This window comes from Furipterus horrens, unplaced genomic scaffold (genome assembly GCF_987537825.1).
Source record: "Furipterus horrens unplaced genomic scaffold, mFurHor1.1.pri manual_scaffold_10, whole genome shotgun sequence".
In the NCBI taxonomy this organism is placed as follows: domain Eukaryota; kingdom Metazoa; phylum Chordata; class Mammalia; order Chiroptera; family Furipteridae; genus Furipterus; species Furipterus horrens.
Window position 1 is genome coordinate 2,140,109 of NW_028327180.1, and position 15,846 is coordinate 2,155,954.

The window sequence follows — 15,846 nt, forward strand, 5'->3', positions numbered from 1 at the left end:
GCCGAGGAAGCTCACCGCCTTCCTGAGGCCCTTGCCGCCTCAGCCGAACCCGCATTAATTCCCTCAGCCTCCAGGAATCCTACTGGCCTGGTTTATAAAGAGAGGAAACCGATGGTCCCTTGTGAGAAGGATGAGCGATAACACACGCCCATAGCCGAGGGCCAGGATAACCACTGTCATTATTCCTAGGTGAATTGGGAAATGAGAGCCCTTAATTTAGTATATTGTTGAAAACAAAAAAAATTCAAAATGCACAAAGACATTCCGTCTTTGTTCGAAAGATGACCAAAGAGTATAGTGAGACGGGGGTGAAGGACAGTCATGCCGTCTCCTTGGGTTCTATAACATTCACAGCAAATCTTTCCAGTGATGCTTCAGTGTAAGAATTTAGTGGGCGAAACTATTAATGTATTCTCTTTCCAACTGGTGAAATTTACCACGTTTCATGAATGTTCATTGGAATCAGACTTTCTTTACAGAAGAACATGTTGATCAAGGTTATTTCTTATGAAGCTCAAAATTGTGACACTTGACAGGCAGAATTCAAGTTGGTAAACTCTACTTTTCCTTTTAGATTACTAAATAACTGCGTGCCACATAGTTACATTCTTTATATAGCATTATGACCCACGTGGAGGGGAAAAACAAAACATGACAGAACTTGGAAGCACGCAGAGGACAAAACCTACATCACCACACCAGTCTCCCTGGCTGCTCCTCGTCCTCACCTGGTCTGCGTCCTAGTCCTACTGCGCGGTGCCCTGGGCCCACACTTCAGTCAGTCTTATTATTTAGATAAGAATCTTGAGCCTCAGCGAGGTTAACTACCTTTCCCTGAGGTCATGCGACTTGTGAGGGCCACGTACCGGTGCGCATGGAAGCCGATGACTTTGCGGTCCCCCACCAGCCCCCAGTGATTTTAGGAACTGTCAGTACCACGGGCCCATAGAGGGCCAGTGGCCCAGGTCACTGGGTTTTGGTTTTCCACTTGGACGGACATTTCTGCTTTAGCTCCAGAGGAAACAGCCCTCTGGTACCTACCGCGGAAACGCGGGTGACTCACAAGGTCGGAGCTTAGGACAGGCACCGCAGACAAGCTGTGAGTGTCAGGATCCCACCGCGGCCCAGCTTTCCGGTGGCTCGTTATCTGTCTAAGTTGAGATCTTGACCTGGATCTGGGGATGGGGTCGGGGGTCCAGTCCTTGACTTCCCCCCAAAACTAAAAATCACTAAGCCAACTGAAGTTGTTTTCCTGAGTGAACGCCTTAAAATCCCATCTCATCGTGGCCTTGGTCGGAGAGCAAACTTCATTTTTTCTTTTACCATGGACTATGAAAGTCCAGAAATGACCCTTTGAATCAAACACTGCTGCTAGAGTCTTCAGTTTTGGTGGTCTCCTTACGAAACTGCAAGTGAGCTGTGACTTCCAGGGGCAGTACTGGTAGGCTAGGCATTCTCCGAGACGAGGCGGCAGCAGACCCCCGTTGGAGCCCCAGCCGACCCACGGCTCGCTCTGTCCTTCACGGATATAACCCTCCTGCGTTACCATCCCTCCTTCCTACCCCTCACTCACAAGAACAAACCAGCGTGGGAGGGAAATAGAGAAGAAGTTCATATGAGTCAGATTTTATGAATAGGAGAATCAGTGAGGCCAATGTGATGAACTTTTAAAAATACTTCCCCTGAGTTATGTGGGACGTGTCACTGTTTCTCCGTAGACCACCATCGGGAAATCGGGATCTGTCCAATAACCCCCGGCAGGACCCAAGAGCATGGGGAAGTGGTGAGTGGGGTGCAGGGTTGTCTGGGCCCTCAGACTTTCATTACACATCCAGGAGTCTCTAGCATAGAAGCCTCCAGAATGTTATCTGATGAAGCAAAGGATGCAGCATGCCCCTGAAGGTCATGGTTTCATAGGCTCGTCCAAGGGTTAGTTAAATGTTAGTATTTGATTGGAGCCTAGATATGTCTCATTTGTCGATGCCTCTCCAGTAAAAAGGAAAAATCTCAAAGTTTCCTGTGTCCCACCTTGCAGGGCAACAGCGAGCTCTGTGTCTACTCTAAGCCTCTTATTCTAACATTCCTTTAGCAAAGTCCCCGCAGGTACCCAGCTCCTCGAGTGCTCTGAAAAGGGGGCCTCCTCATCTTTCCGGGTGCCTCACTAAATAATGAGTTGAATTCATACCGTGGACATATGTTTACTTCCTATTTGTATGATTGTCTTGTGCATTGTACGCTGATCCCGCGGGATGTCTGCACTTTAGGATCGTTAGTTTCCATTGCTGGGAACGGCTTGTGCGGAGAGAGCAGCCCAAGACCCCAGACCCGGCTTTCACGGTCAACTCTTCAGGCTACCCCTTTAGGACCGCCAGCTGCGTACATTCTGGAAGAAGTAATTACGCTCAAAAGACAAAACAGTAGGACCACCTCGCATCTCCAGGTTGGGAGCAACCTGAAGACGACTTACTTCGTCTCCTGCATTTAGAAGACAGAAGTGAGGCTCAGAGGGGTCTGCAGAGAGCAAAGCCAGGGCAAGAAGCTAGGATGCTGGTGGGTTGCCTGCCCTCACAGCCTCGCCCGCCTCAGACAGGCACAGCCCCTCCCCGCCTGCCGCCAGGGTCACATGCTGGGCTTTGCTCTGAGGCCATAAGCCAAGTCATCTCAGGGAAGAGTCTGGAGAACCAAGCACATTTTCAAACATAAGACGAGGAAAAATCGATCGCAGATTCTTCCAGGACGGACCTGCTTCCACGTGTTCCAAGCCGGGAGCGGTAACCCTCAGTGACGCTGAGCGAGAGCGTGGCCGCAAATGCCACAGCCCCGCAGTGACAGGTTGGTTCCCTTTCTGCTGTTAGGACTCCTCCTCCAAGGAGGCTCCTGGCTATTCTGGGTAGAGATAAATGACCCAATAGGGAATCTACTCTCTATATGTGTGTTTTCGATGAACAAGTCATGGGGCCTTGATTATTTTAATAAATAGAACCTTGAACAGTGCTGGCTTATAGCACAGCAGAAGGAAAAAGGCCACTCAGGGTTCCGGGGCCTCGGGCGAGAATGTGCATTTCTAGCGTGGAACCCCAGGCCACGCGGTTTGATCATTCGTGTCTGCCCTGGTCTTCGCGTGTCTAAGCGAAAGCCCTGAGAAAGGGGGACGTGATTTACCAGCAGGGACCTGGCGCTGCCCCTAGTCTGCCTCCTTGGCTGGACCCCCGTTTATTTACCCTCTGCTTGGGTGATGGGCTAGGTCCCTGAACTGGCGCCAACCTCCGTGGCTGCGCCCAGGAGCACCGTGTGACCAAGAAGCCCTGTTAGAACAGCGATGCGGAGCAGCCGCGGGGGCCGTGCAGGGAGCCACCTCCTGCCGCATCCGTCCGTGCTGGAGCCGCTCCGCCGGGTGCACCCTCTGGCCCCCACGGACAGGGTGGCAGGCGGAGACAGGACAGTGCATCTGTGAGCATGCACTGTTGGGACAGAGGCTATTCTGAGACACGCATACCTTGGCCTTTTGCCCGGCTGAACATGAGCCGTCCTGCAGCCTCCCCTCGACTGCGGGAGGGAAGCCGGCCCCGGGTGGCATAGATGTTCCCGCCGTACATTTCCATAGCAGCCTGCAGACCCCCAACGCGCAGCCCTGGACTCTGGCGGTGACTGCACGCTTGCTCACATGTATTCCCCATCAGCCTCCGGGCCCCTGAGGCAGGCTCCGGGCGGGCTCGCTTATCCTCGCCTCTCCAGGGCCTCCCGGGATCATTAAATATTAGACAAGAGAACAAAGAGTCCGGAACAAGTGGATCTGAGTTTGCAGGACAGAAGGCAGTGCTGGCGCAGGAGAAGCTTATGTTGGGACATCGAGCAAAGCTGCTCCTGTCCCCGCCAGTGGCGCGGCTCCGGGGGACCCACGTTGCTCTACCCTCCACGTCTCAACGCACCTGCCTCTGGGAAGAGGAGCTGGCCCGGGCCGTACAGCCACGAGCATTGTCACGGGGGGGACACCTTTCTGCTTCAAACTTTCTGCTAGGCTCAGGCAGCAGCGGGCAAGGTCTGGAGGTATTTCAGGGCTGAGTCTCGTTCAGATCCCCTGGAATTATGCCCATAGTCAGGGTGACGCACAAGGAGAAATACAATAAGGCTCAAACCTTACCCCACAACGAGTACCAAGCACCACGCTCCCCTTGTATTCAGAGGAAAATGACGCCCTGTTAGGTTTCACACATCGGCTGATCCTGGAAGATCAAGAGGCCAACACTGCTACCGTCCCTCCCATCATTATGGAGTGGAAGGGACCTCGATGTATCAGAGGGAGACAGGGAGAACTTAGCTAGACAGCTTCCTGGGCCGATAGGATGTTCTTGTTATTTTATTTTTAAGTCAAGAAAACTTCAACACATATCCAGCGCACCGTCACCTGGTTAATCCTTCCGTGCCGTGGCTATCGGGGTAAAGCTCTTACTGGTGGACGTCTGGAGGGGAACGGAATTAAACGGGATGTGCAAGCCCAGGAAATCACATATTTCACCGTCACTGTGGAAGGCGGCGGAACACCCCCGCCCCCCACCCCATATGCTGCTTCCTCCTAAGGATTCTTTTGAGCTAAAGGCACTTGAAAAAGAACAGATATAAGAACACCTTTCTGACCTCCCCTTTTTCTTCCTGAAAGCAGGAGATAAAAGTCCCATGTGAAAGACGGCCTCCTTGTACCAGGAAAGACGGAATATTCTCACCATCCAGGACAAGAAGCTACCACGGGAGAATCCTACGCAAACAGACCTTGTTTTGATCATCTTTCCCTTCCTTTAACCTCCCCTAGATTTTACTTTCCCCGCGAACACTTCTCTTTGTCCAACCTCATGTAGGCATTTGGGGAGGTCTTCGTTTCCACAGGAAAGTTCCCATGTCACAGAAAACTTAAATTTGTGTGTTCCCTTGTGAGTTGCAGCCCACACCTGAGATGGGAGAGAAAAGGACCTTTTCCCTGTCACTAAAGAGGACACCTTCCTCCAGGAGAGAAGATTGCCGTGTGGTGCACGAAGACAGGGTGGGTCATGAGCACACGGCCAGGGAACAGAACTTCTCTCCTCTGCGATGTTCTCGGAAATAAGCATGTCAACAGGAACGTTAATCAATATGTTTATTTCACAGTTGTGTCTACACCGGAGCAGTGAGGAGATGAGCTCGGTCTGGTGTCCTCACGTGACAGAGTCACACTCTGCGGCAACCGTAGCTTTCTTAACTGTGTCAGATCAAAGCCACTCATCCTGTGTGTTTGACGAAAGCCGTTTTGCAAGACCTCCCAGGGCTGAAGTTCGTTCCTTTCCGGCGGGCAGTCCTGCGTTACGGAACGGGGCCTCTAGAGGGCACCCCACATCCAGAGCAGGTAGGCACCCCTGAAGCTCGCACTCTGAGCTTCTGTTTCCATTTTGAACTTGGAATTCAGGAAAGAGAGAGAGACACGGGAGACATCTTTTCTTCACATTGGAACACCCAATAACAGATAAAGAGGAAATTATGGTGTTAGGCATCACGGTTTTGCAGCCATCATTGTAATAATTTAAATAAATGCCAATGGATGCTAAAATCAGCGGCTGAAACTTGATGAAGAATGAGGCATTTACATAACTTCCCCCATACTTACTGAATACTAAAGGAACTACTGAAGAATGGCTTTATAATGGAGAATCTTGGCAGAGATCTCCTTCACCAAATAATAAAAATTAAAGTCACCTGTAATGAGAAAACTCCAAACTGACTATCTGACAGGATGCGTTAAAAAAAAAAAAAAAAAAATAGCTTCATGTCTATGGTATTTCTGCCAAAAAAAAATCACATAATCTGAATCTAATTATAAGGAAACATTGGACAGAAGTCCATTGAAAGACAGCCCGCTGATCCTGAGGCCTGTAATTTTCTGAGGTGTCAGGTCATGGACGGCAAGCCAAAACTTAGGGAGGTGTCCCAGGTTGACAGAGGCTAAAACCAGGAAAACAAAAGGCAATCTGTGCTCCTGAATTGGACCTTTTTCTTCTTCTAGAAAAGACATGGGCAGGACCATTGGGCCCAGCCTTGAGTGGCAGCCATAGAGTGTTAGTGCCCATTGGCTGGTTTCGACCTACAGGGGATCAGGGTGTGCCGCCCCCAAACATCTCAGGCTGACATAAGGGTTGGTTTTGAGCGGCAGGCAACGGAGAATCAACAAATACGGGAAGAGTTCTCTGCCCTCCCCTGACACACGGCAAAGCGTGACGTCAGCTTCCCTTTGAGGAAGTACCATAAACGCTGCCCCTCCCCCGGGCCGGGAGGGGCGGAGCGGCTCTTACCGCACACGTGAGTCAGCACAAACATGTAACTACATGTTCTCTCGCCTCAGTCTCCCCGGCCACTTCCTGCCGCTTCCCTACAGCTGACCATCTCTTTTCTGTGAACTCCCGTGCAAGTGAAAATATTAATAATTGTGTATTCCTTTCCTCCGGTTACTCAGTCTTTGCCGGTTAAATTAGCAAGCCCCTGACAAGGGACCTAAGAGGGTAGAAGCAAAGTTTTCCCCCCAGAAGATGGTTATCTTGGGGTTACACGGAGAGTGTTCTTGGTTGTAGGAAGTACACACCAACTCATCCAGGGCCGACTGACTTCCGAATGGCTCAGAAAAAAATCTCTGTATATTTCTTAGAAATCTGGGGTAAGTCTGAAATCAGTTTCAAATTTAAAAAGTATTTAAATACATATGAAACCTTGAAAATGAAACCTGACCTGACACTTAAATGACCTTAAGCTCAATGTAGCCGTCATTTCATAAAAATGAAATGAGCGTCCCGCCGCGTCGCAGAAGCTGAGACGCCGGCCAACGGGTCTCCGCCGAGGTGTGTGACGTTGGTGCCGGTCGAAACAAAGCAGAGGCGACCTGCTGGTTTCTCTGGCTCTCCTAAAAGAACGTGGAAGAAGCGCACTTGCATGAATCAAATGACGCGGGTGGTCGCTTCTAGCTCAAGGATTCCAGAGAATAAGATGAACTATTTCTGACGTAAGATTTAAAGCCCGGGTAGGAAAAGAACACACACCAAACACAACCCCTAAACTCTGGGTGCTTCGCTCTTGCTCTGCGGTGGCTGGCATTCCACCTGCCTGGGGACTCATCACGAGCACCCGAGCGCTGCCCTGACTTTGGAAGTGGGGGTCATTCACAACAGGAAAAAACGAAACAACACCCAGAAAGACGTTCTTCCCATTTACTTCAATAAATATCTCTTTAAAGCTTCTGTGTGTAAGGCCGACAGCTTTCAAAATCAACCAAGTCTGTGTCCTCAGGATTTTGGATGAGAAGAGAAAGAAATGTGTGTAAAATGGGAGTTTTTCATTCTTTTTTTTTGTTGTTGTTACACCAGTTCAATACCATGATTAGACTCACCGCCCTGGAAGTACAGCGGTCCCTCTCTATGTCACGGTTCACTTATCGCGGCCTCACTGCATCACGGGGTTTTTAAAAATATTATATTTAATTATTTATAGCAGATTTTTCGCTCTGTCGTGGGATTTTGCGGTACTGTATACGTACGTTGTTAAAGTGACGTAGGGTTAAGAGTGTAGAATAAATGTAAGGTTCCTGCTTCACGGGGGATGGGGGGGTCTGGAACATAATACCCGCGATAAGTGAGGGATCACTGTAACTGAAGCTGTGGAAGGAGAAGTTTCTCTAAGCTTGAATGAATAAATGCACACGTGAAAACGTCACTAAGATGACAGGCAATGACAATTTTAAACAAGGAGTAAAAGGAAGTGTTTTGTTATGTTTTAAAAAATAGATTACAGAAAAGAACTAAAGCGTGTGGATAATAGACCTATTTCTAGGTGAGCATAAATATTTGGTTTCTCTTGGAGATCTGGTCTAGGAAAGAGTTCATTTTGGTTTTTTTATGAATTGCAGGAAAGAAACAGTGAACAATGACAAGAACATTTTAAAAGCCTCTTTAAACCAAAATGCTAAATCAAAAGAAACGAATTATAAGGAAAATACACCTGCTTATAGGAATAGGCTGAAAAGTAATACCTGACCTTCATTGGAAAGAACTGTATTCATAGAAAACAAAGCAAAACACACGCATCTGGTACTACAGCCTAAGCTTTCTGTTAAGCGTGGCTTCTTAGGCACTGTTTGAGACCCTCCTCCCAGCACTCCCAAAATGAAAAAGCAAAACTAAACGGGACTGGATTGTATCCTCCAGCAGACACGTAAGGAACACCTACCTAGTACACGTCAAATGTGCTCACTGCGGGTACCTCACGTCCACATGGGATCGACACTCCGGGGCGTCTGAAAAACGCCTCTGAACAGACGGAGAGCGGGTTTGCTGTCAAGGTCATTATTAAACGCGGCTCAGAAGGTCTAGCAAGGGCCACCTACCCTGACCAAGAAGAGTAACTGTCTTAAGGGAATTAAACATTCGGTACGTTTGTTTGGAAGTTCTAAGTAGGTTCAAAGACAGTGTTCACAGAATCATGGAATGGGATTCGAGAACAGCCCCTCCTCTCACAAGTGCCTCTGGTCTGCGCTGCGACCCTAATGAGTCACGTCCTAAATGACACATACGCTTGGGGGGGGCGGGGTGTATGGAAGTGTTCAAAATAAAGCTGCAGAAGAAGGGGGAGAATTAAGAAAGAGATGGTCTTTAACGTGGGAAACTTCCAAAGAGATCTCTTGTAAAGGATGTAGCGCCTGGCTAAAAATGCAACATTGTAAAAAAAATTAAGAGGAAGTTTATGAAACTTTAAAACCAACCAGACAAAAAAAAAAAAAACTTGAGAGGCCTGAGGCAAGATGGCGGGGGCCCGTGGGCACACTGGCCAGGGCCAGAGGGAAGAGAGGGGCAGTTTAGGCCACAGAAGCGAACACAGGAGGCGGGCGTCCAGGGGAAGGGCGGCCCGGGGGCGCGGCTGCAGCCAGGAAAGCCCAGGGGGGTTGCACCGTAGGGTCTTGAGCTCACAGCCCCGTCAGTAAGGCTCGTTGTGACGCTGAGAGCGATTCTCATTGGAAGGTAAGAGAAGTCAGGCGTGGGGCCCATGGGCGGAGAAACAAGGACACCCCAAGTCCCTGCCGTGAGTGGGGGTTCGGGGACTGGAGGACGAAGTGGTGACCGGGCACCACTGATTAAAGATTTCAACCCAAGACAAGCCGAGCGTGGAGATAAGCTTGTGACGGAACTGACTTTCACCCCCAAACCCACCTCCAGCCGGGACCGGCCCGCGTCCAGCGGCCCAGGCTGGAGAAGGAAGTCCCGTTGAACAGACGACGGGTCACGCCGACCCAAACCGCCGCGTCCCCGAGGGGAAGTGTCCCTTTGACACCCTCAGATGAGAAAGGACACTGAGGAAGCCTGGTCTTGAGGAGGTGACAGCAGAGCAGGGACTTGCCAGGGCAGCCCCCGGAGCTGCCGGGTGACGCACCTGCCCCAGGACGGCAGGGAAGGCTGGGTGGGAACGCTCTCCACCTGCCGAGCGGGGAGCTGGCACGTGGGCTGTAGACACCCGGGGGCCCGCTCCTCAATGACACAGCTGCACCGCGGGGCCCGTGGGGCCCAGGTAACCGTGTCCCCTCCCAGAAACCGCCGTCACAGGCCGGACTCTCACCTGCCAGCACCGGGGGGGCCTCTGGCATTTCTTTGGCGAGTGCGTTGAAACATCGCGGCCACTTCAAACGGGCTCCTTTGCTGCCCCCGAATGGACACATGAGCTAAAGGAACACCTTCGTGCTTTGGTCTCACCCGACAGCGACACCAGCCACCCCTGACGGGCTCAGCAGTGGCTTTTTCGGGACAGCTGCAGGAGGGGTTGTACAAGGCAGGCGCTGCAGAAGGACAGATCCCCTCTGCACAACCTGAAATTCAGAAGCGGGCTCTCCTCCTAAGCCCAGGGTTTCTCAAAACCTGCGGGCAGGGTCGTCAGCAGCTTTATTTAGACCCAGCTTCTCAGAACAGTACTTGGTTAGAACTTGCCAGCCTGAGGGGGTTTCCACCCTTCTGAGCGCGGGTCTCACCCCCCCCCACAGCTCTGGCTGGGGGCAGTGGAGGGGCCCCAGGCTCCTGCAGACACGGAGGGACCTGGGCCCCCCAGCCAGCTGCTGATGAGGAGACGTCCTTTCCCCGGGACAGCACAGCCTCCTTCCGTGGGGACTCTGGCTGCCACCCACTGTGTGATTCGGTGACAGGCAGTGACTGCCAGCCGACAGGCAGCGTGGCTGTCCCTTCCCTGACTGATTTTTGCTTTTCTTTCTACCGCCTTAGAGGGCTTTTCCGTCCTTTCTGCCCAGCAGGTGTCTGGAGCCCCAGCCCAGCTCGCCACTTCGGGGCCTCGGTCGGGTTCTGCTCAGAGAGCGAACAAAACCCAGCTGGAAAGGCAAGGATCCTGGGTGGGACTCAGCCCGGGGGGGGGGGGGGTGTCCCAGAGGGAAACGCTCTCTGGGTTTGCTAAGCGACACGGAGAGCAAAGGTCACTTTTTGGTACGAGACTCTGAACGTCAGTAAAAGTGGAAATGCGTGTCGGGGAGCAGTGTGGGAGTTGAAGGTCAAGGGGGAATTTGGTGGCCGCAGGAGCCCTGTTATTTATGAATGGACCCTCCGCCACATCAGTGGGTGCTTCTGACAAGCCCGGAGGAGTGGGGGCTGGCAAGAGAGGGAGTTTTGGGGTGTGAGGAAAGTCCAGAAAACGTGCTAAGCAAACGTTCCACAGAAGGAAACAGCCGGGGAGCCCAACTGTCTGGTGCTGCGGGGACCACAGGAGGGCCGACCGCGGAAACCACAGGAGGGCCATGCGCCCGGGAGGCTGGTCACTGGCCGCCCCCGAGGCCCCGGGGCTCCAGGGCGGTACCTCTGGCTCGCAGGCATCCTGCTGTGTCTCCCGTGTTTACAGTCAGTTTCTAAGCACTCCCCCACATGCTCCAGAAAACTAAACAAAGAACAACAGTCCTTCTAAAAGGAGGGATTACGGCTCTTCCCTGCGAAGCGTGGTTTTGGCCTCAGGTGAATTGAGAGCTGGGTGGTTTACAAGACTTTTCCAGATGTGCCTGTCATGGCTCCGGGTGACACATCTGTCTCCCGCTGCCCCGCCCTCCCTGTGTCCTCTGGGAAACAGGCCAGGACCCAGCATCACAGGGTCTGGATTCTAGACGTGCCGCTGCTGCTAATGCGCTGGGCGCTGGGCTGGTGCTTCGCTCATTCCCTGTCCAGGGGTGAATGTCGCCATGTGTCTGGCCAATGGCCGGGCACGGTCACCGGGACCCCGCCTGTGCCTTAAGAAAAAGAATGACCCTAGATCACCTCGGGGTTGAAATGACCCCATTTTTAGAATTGATATAAAAATGTACATCCTCTGATATGAAATATAGACTTACTCTGTACTTATCCAAGCATTGGGCCATGTATTTTCCAGTTAAGAGCCTACATTATTATTTTCTCTAGTGGGTATTTTTACCCTGTAGGAGCACGTCCGTGTTAACAAGCACACATCAGGTAAGATAAAGAGAAAAAGCTAATGCTGTTTTCATTCTTCCCTCAGTCCTCCCTTGCTGTGATAATTACTATCCATCCCAGCATTTCACAGTTTTCTCTCTGCTCATACGCATGTAAGTGTATGTTATACATTTCTTTTCTTCCTTTTTAAAAAAATAAAAATATAGTACATATTGCTCTGCTATTGTTGATCTGGCATTTTTCTAAATTATTCCAGGTTCAGACATACGGTTCTAACCAATGATTTTTAAATGGTCAAACAATATTTGAAAACTATGAATGGACCAAATTAATTCAATCACTTTCCTCTGATGGAATATCAAGTTTTTTCTAAAGATCAATACTGTAGTAGAAATATTTGTCCAGATGTATTCTCATCTGCTGGTACTTTATTTACACAGAATAGATTTACCACAACTAGATTGTCATGCCAAAAGGTGTGACCAGTTAAACTTTTAATAATGCTTCGGGGTTACCCTTGCAGGTTCAGCTCAATATGGGGGTGGCAGGTCGCACACATACAGCAAGTCCTCACTGAAGGTCGTTGCTAGGTTCTGTGACCTGAGGCGAAACTGCGAATAACGACGCCCGTTTTACCAGAGGCTAAAGGACATACAGCAGATTAGGTTCCTTCGGTCTCATCAGTGTCGTCACAGAAGAGCGTCACGCTTGGCCCTGGAGCAAAGCAGCCGCCTTGCAGGTGAAACCGGGCTCCGCTTCCCCGCCGGCTCAGCCCCCACTGCCAGGACCCGCGCCGTGGGCCGCTCACTGCGGTCAGCCCTCCTCCCACAGGGCGCCTAGCCGCTCAGCTGAGGACACGCAGCGCCATCGGGAGTAGCCAAGGACCACGTGCCGCAGGTCACTTCTCCGTGTAGCTCAGCGCCTGCTCCAAAGTAGCCCCAAGTGTGAGAAAGGCTTTCCAGGCTGGGAAAATAGTAAACTCATCTAAGTCTGGCTGTGACTGGCAGCCCCCATCCCCAGGGATCCTATTCAGCATTTGTAACAATGACGGTCTAGAGGGGTCTCTGTTTTGTTGCCATAGCATTCACCTTTCCCTTCCTGTCTGTCTTTAAAATAAAGTGCAATACACTGCAGAATAAAACAAAAATTTTTCCAAAGGCAAATGACCCACGTGCTTTGAATTTTCATATAATTTTTATTCTGCTTTGTAATGTGCTAGTATTTTCTGCAACAATTGAAAACACCAATATGGCACTAGGAAGAAGAAGCGGAACCTACTCAGAACGATGGACAGAATTGCGTTTGGAAAGCCGGTGTCTCCCATTAGAAATAGTTCCTACATGTGACGTGGGAAAAAGGACTCTCTAGTCCAGCTGCCTTGGAAAGGGAGGGTCCGTGTGAATAAAGTAATTACAATTCTAACAAAGCACCGCATTCAAAATATAAACTGTTCACAAGACTACGACATCAATATATAAATTAGCGAATAACATAAATGAGTAGAAGTGAGGAATAAGAATGTATTTCCAATGAATGCTGGACACAGCCTGCCCCCGTGCTAAAGCAAACCTGTATCAGAACAGAGACGCACATCGTATTTGAAACAGAACTCTACCAGAGATGAAAACAATCAATTTGCTGAGGGTATGAAATTTAAGTCTCCCATTTATATGAAGAAATGAAAGAGAAAGATCCAATCCAAAACCAGAATGGATTTCCCAAACCTGAGTCCCTGCGTTTTCCTGTTACTTCCTCACTGTGTTTATGTGACCATCGGCCAGAGCAGCAGGAAGAGAGCCGTGAATTTCTTTCCACATTGCTGTGAAAACCGAATCTGCGAATGCCTCACCTCTCATCATCCCCGCTGGCTCTGATTAGAAGCGATAGCTGCAGGTCTGCTGCAGATGCCTTCTCGGGTGTTCTGTGTCAGAGAGGCCTCAGAAGACGGGAAGCCTGAGGGTCCACCTCACGGGCCGTGCTTGCATGGAGAGGCCTTTTCCAAGTGCGCGTTATAGAGTCCAGCTGGAAACACAAGGTTTCCAAAAGCCCCTTGTCCTAAAGCTGCTGATGTAGCCCTCCACACAAGTTCATTTTGTCTGCCAGGGAACGCACGCACACGGCGCTAGTTTCTTACTTGGGAAAGAGAGCGGACTTTTTTAGAATGTTGCCCAGAACCCAAGATGACGCCGATGCTCATCCGTTTGGAGAAATATAATTTCTGAAAAACGGACCGATGTGTTTCATGGATTGTAGTGTTGAAACTATTTAAAGCATGGCTAAATGTTAGTAAAATTTGTGAGGAAAGAGCTAAGATTTCTAACGCTCTGGAAGCCATTAAAAGTCCTTACTCATCACTTCAAACCCGAGTTCTCTCCTCCGCGACAGAACAGTACGAACGGGCAGAAATCATCCGTCTCTGTGAGCGACGCCATGAACTTCTCGGCCGCGTGCAAAGCAACCACGGAAATGCCCTTTATCCTGCCTTCCCAGGGGAGTCTAATTTAGGGTCAGGCGAGAAGAAGGCTTAAAACAAAGAGGCCAGACGCATTGTCAAAGTGCCGATGGTACCACGAAAGAGATCATTTAAGCTCTCGCGGGCCACGTCCACGGTCTTTTCCAACAGAAACATCTGCCCATCACCCCATAAACATCCCTACACCTCTCTCCCCTTTATGAGCAAAAAGGGGAGCTTTAAGGGACGTTTAATAGCCGGCAGCTGTTTGGCTGCTAAATACTGCATCTGGAGAGGCGTGTGCTATTCCCATGGAAAAAAAAAAACATTGTTCAATCTCCTTGAAGTACAGCAGGGTTTGGCATGAAGACAGCTGAGCGCTCTGACGACGGGGCAAGGCAGGGAGCCCCCAGCGCGATAGGGGGCTGGGGCGTGGCTCCCACAGGGCAGTGCAGAGCCGAGATTCCATGTGTTCACGTTTAGCACGTCAGTTTCACGTGGGTGAGTTCAACACCCAGGAAAAGGCGCGAGCATGAGAGGTTCACAGTCGCTTTATTCTTCTGGGGCTGCCGCCACTCCGGGCTATAATACGTCGCCCCTCTTTCCCTTGATAGGTTATCACGACCGTTTTCTGAACACGTCATTCCCTCAAAAATGCATCTCTTGAGAGAAGGGTTAGGACTGGAAGGCATCGGCTTGAGACAAGTTACAATGCGAGCCGGCAGCAGAGGAGCCTTCCAACAAGGGTGACCCCAGGACCGTGACGTGCTGAGCGGGGCTACTTTTCAAACAACAGGCTTTGAGATTCCGCTAAGGGGGACTATAAAGCCTGAACGATACTGTGTTTCCTTTGATGACCCCCCACGGGGATCCACGTTGTCTCCTCTGCTCTTGACTTTTACTTTGAAAGGGAGCTTGGCGTGACCAACCTGATACCAATACGTAAAAACACTTCACGTGAGGGCCAGTTTTACCCCAGCAGGACCTAACCTGGGTTTGCCTGCCTCCCGCCCTTCTCTGTCCCCCCTTTCTTCTCTTTTATTCTGTCTTGTTTAAACTGGTAACATTTGCCCCACGCGGACCTCTGCTCCCAAAGGGAGATGAGACACAGTGGTTATTAGAAACCGTTCAACATTGGATGTTGTCCTGACGCTACTATAGCATCTGTAGTATCTTGGGGGTTGCCATGTCATTTGTTCATCCTCAGACTGCTCCTGTGACATACATTTATATTTTATTACATTTTCTAAAACTCTCTCTGAAATAGCGCGATGCTTCCTGCAGCCCTCCTGTGACAGCGAGCACACTGCCGTGTGCCAAGTCCTTTCCCTTGGGGCAGATGAAATCTTATCGGGGAGACGAGACTCACACCTGGTAAGACCAGTGCCTGATGAAACGCTCCATTTATACATCTACAGCTAAATCGCCTGTTACAGATACTGAATGTAACTTGTCGAGAGGCGGGGGGACACCGTTGGTCTTCCTCCGTGCCAGGTTTAAGTTCTGTTGCCAGATCAGCTCGTCATTCTCTGTTCAAAATTCTGAAGGGCCGCCTGCATGCACAGCCATGGTTCTCATGTTGGGAAGAACGTATGGGCCCTTTTGGTGAAAAGATGTTGTATAGACCAGACCCGCAGGCTATGAGAACCCTGGCTGGAGAAACACTAACTTAGGAACATGAGTCTTACTATTTTTTTGAATTATCTTTCACTTGAAAGAAGTTTGTTCTTAAAGACGGAAACACTGGCCTACCAGTAGGCTCTTAGCTCCTCCGTCTCTCATCAAGACGTGTTTGCATTACGTGCCGGACGTGGGAACCGCACGGAACAGCTCACCAGTCTCCACGCAACCCCCAACGTTCCTACACGTCCTGCCTTTGCCTGGAATACTCTTCGCTCCCCTTTTTCATCTTCCCCCCATTTTCTCTTTGCCAGAGATGAG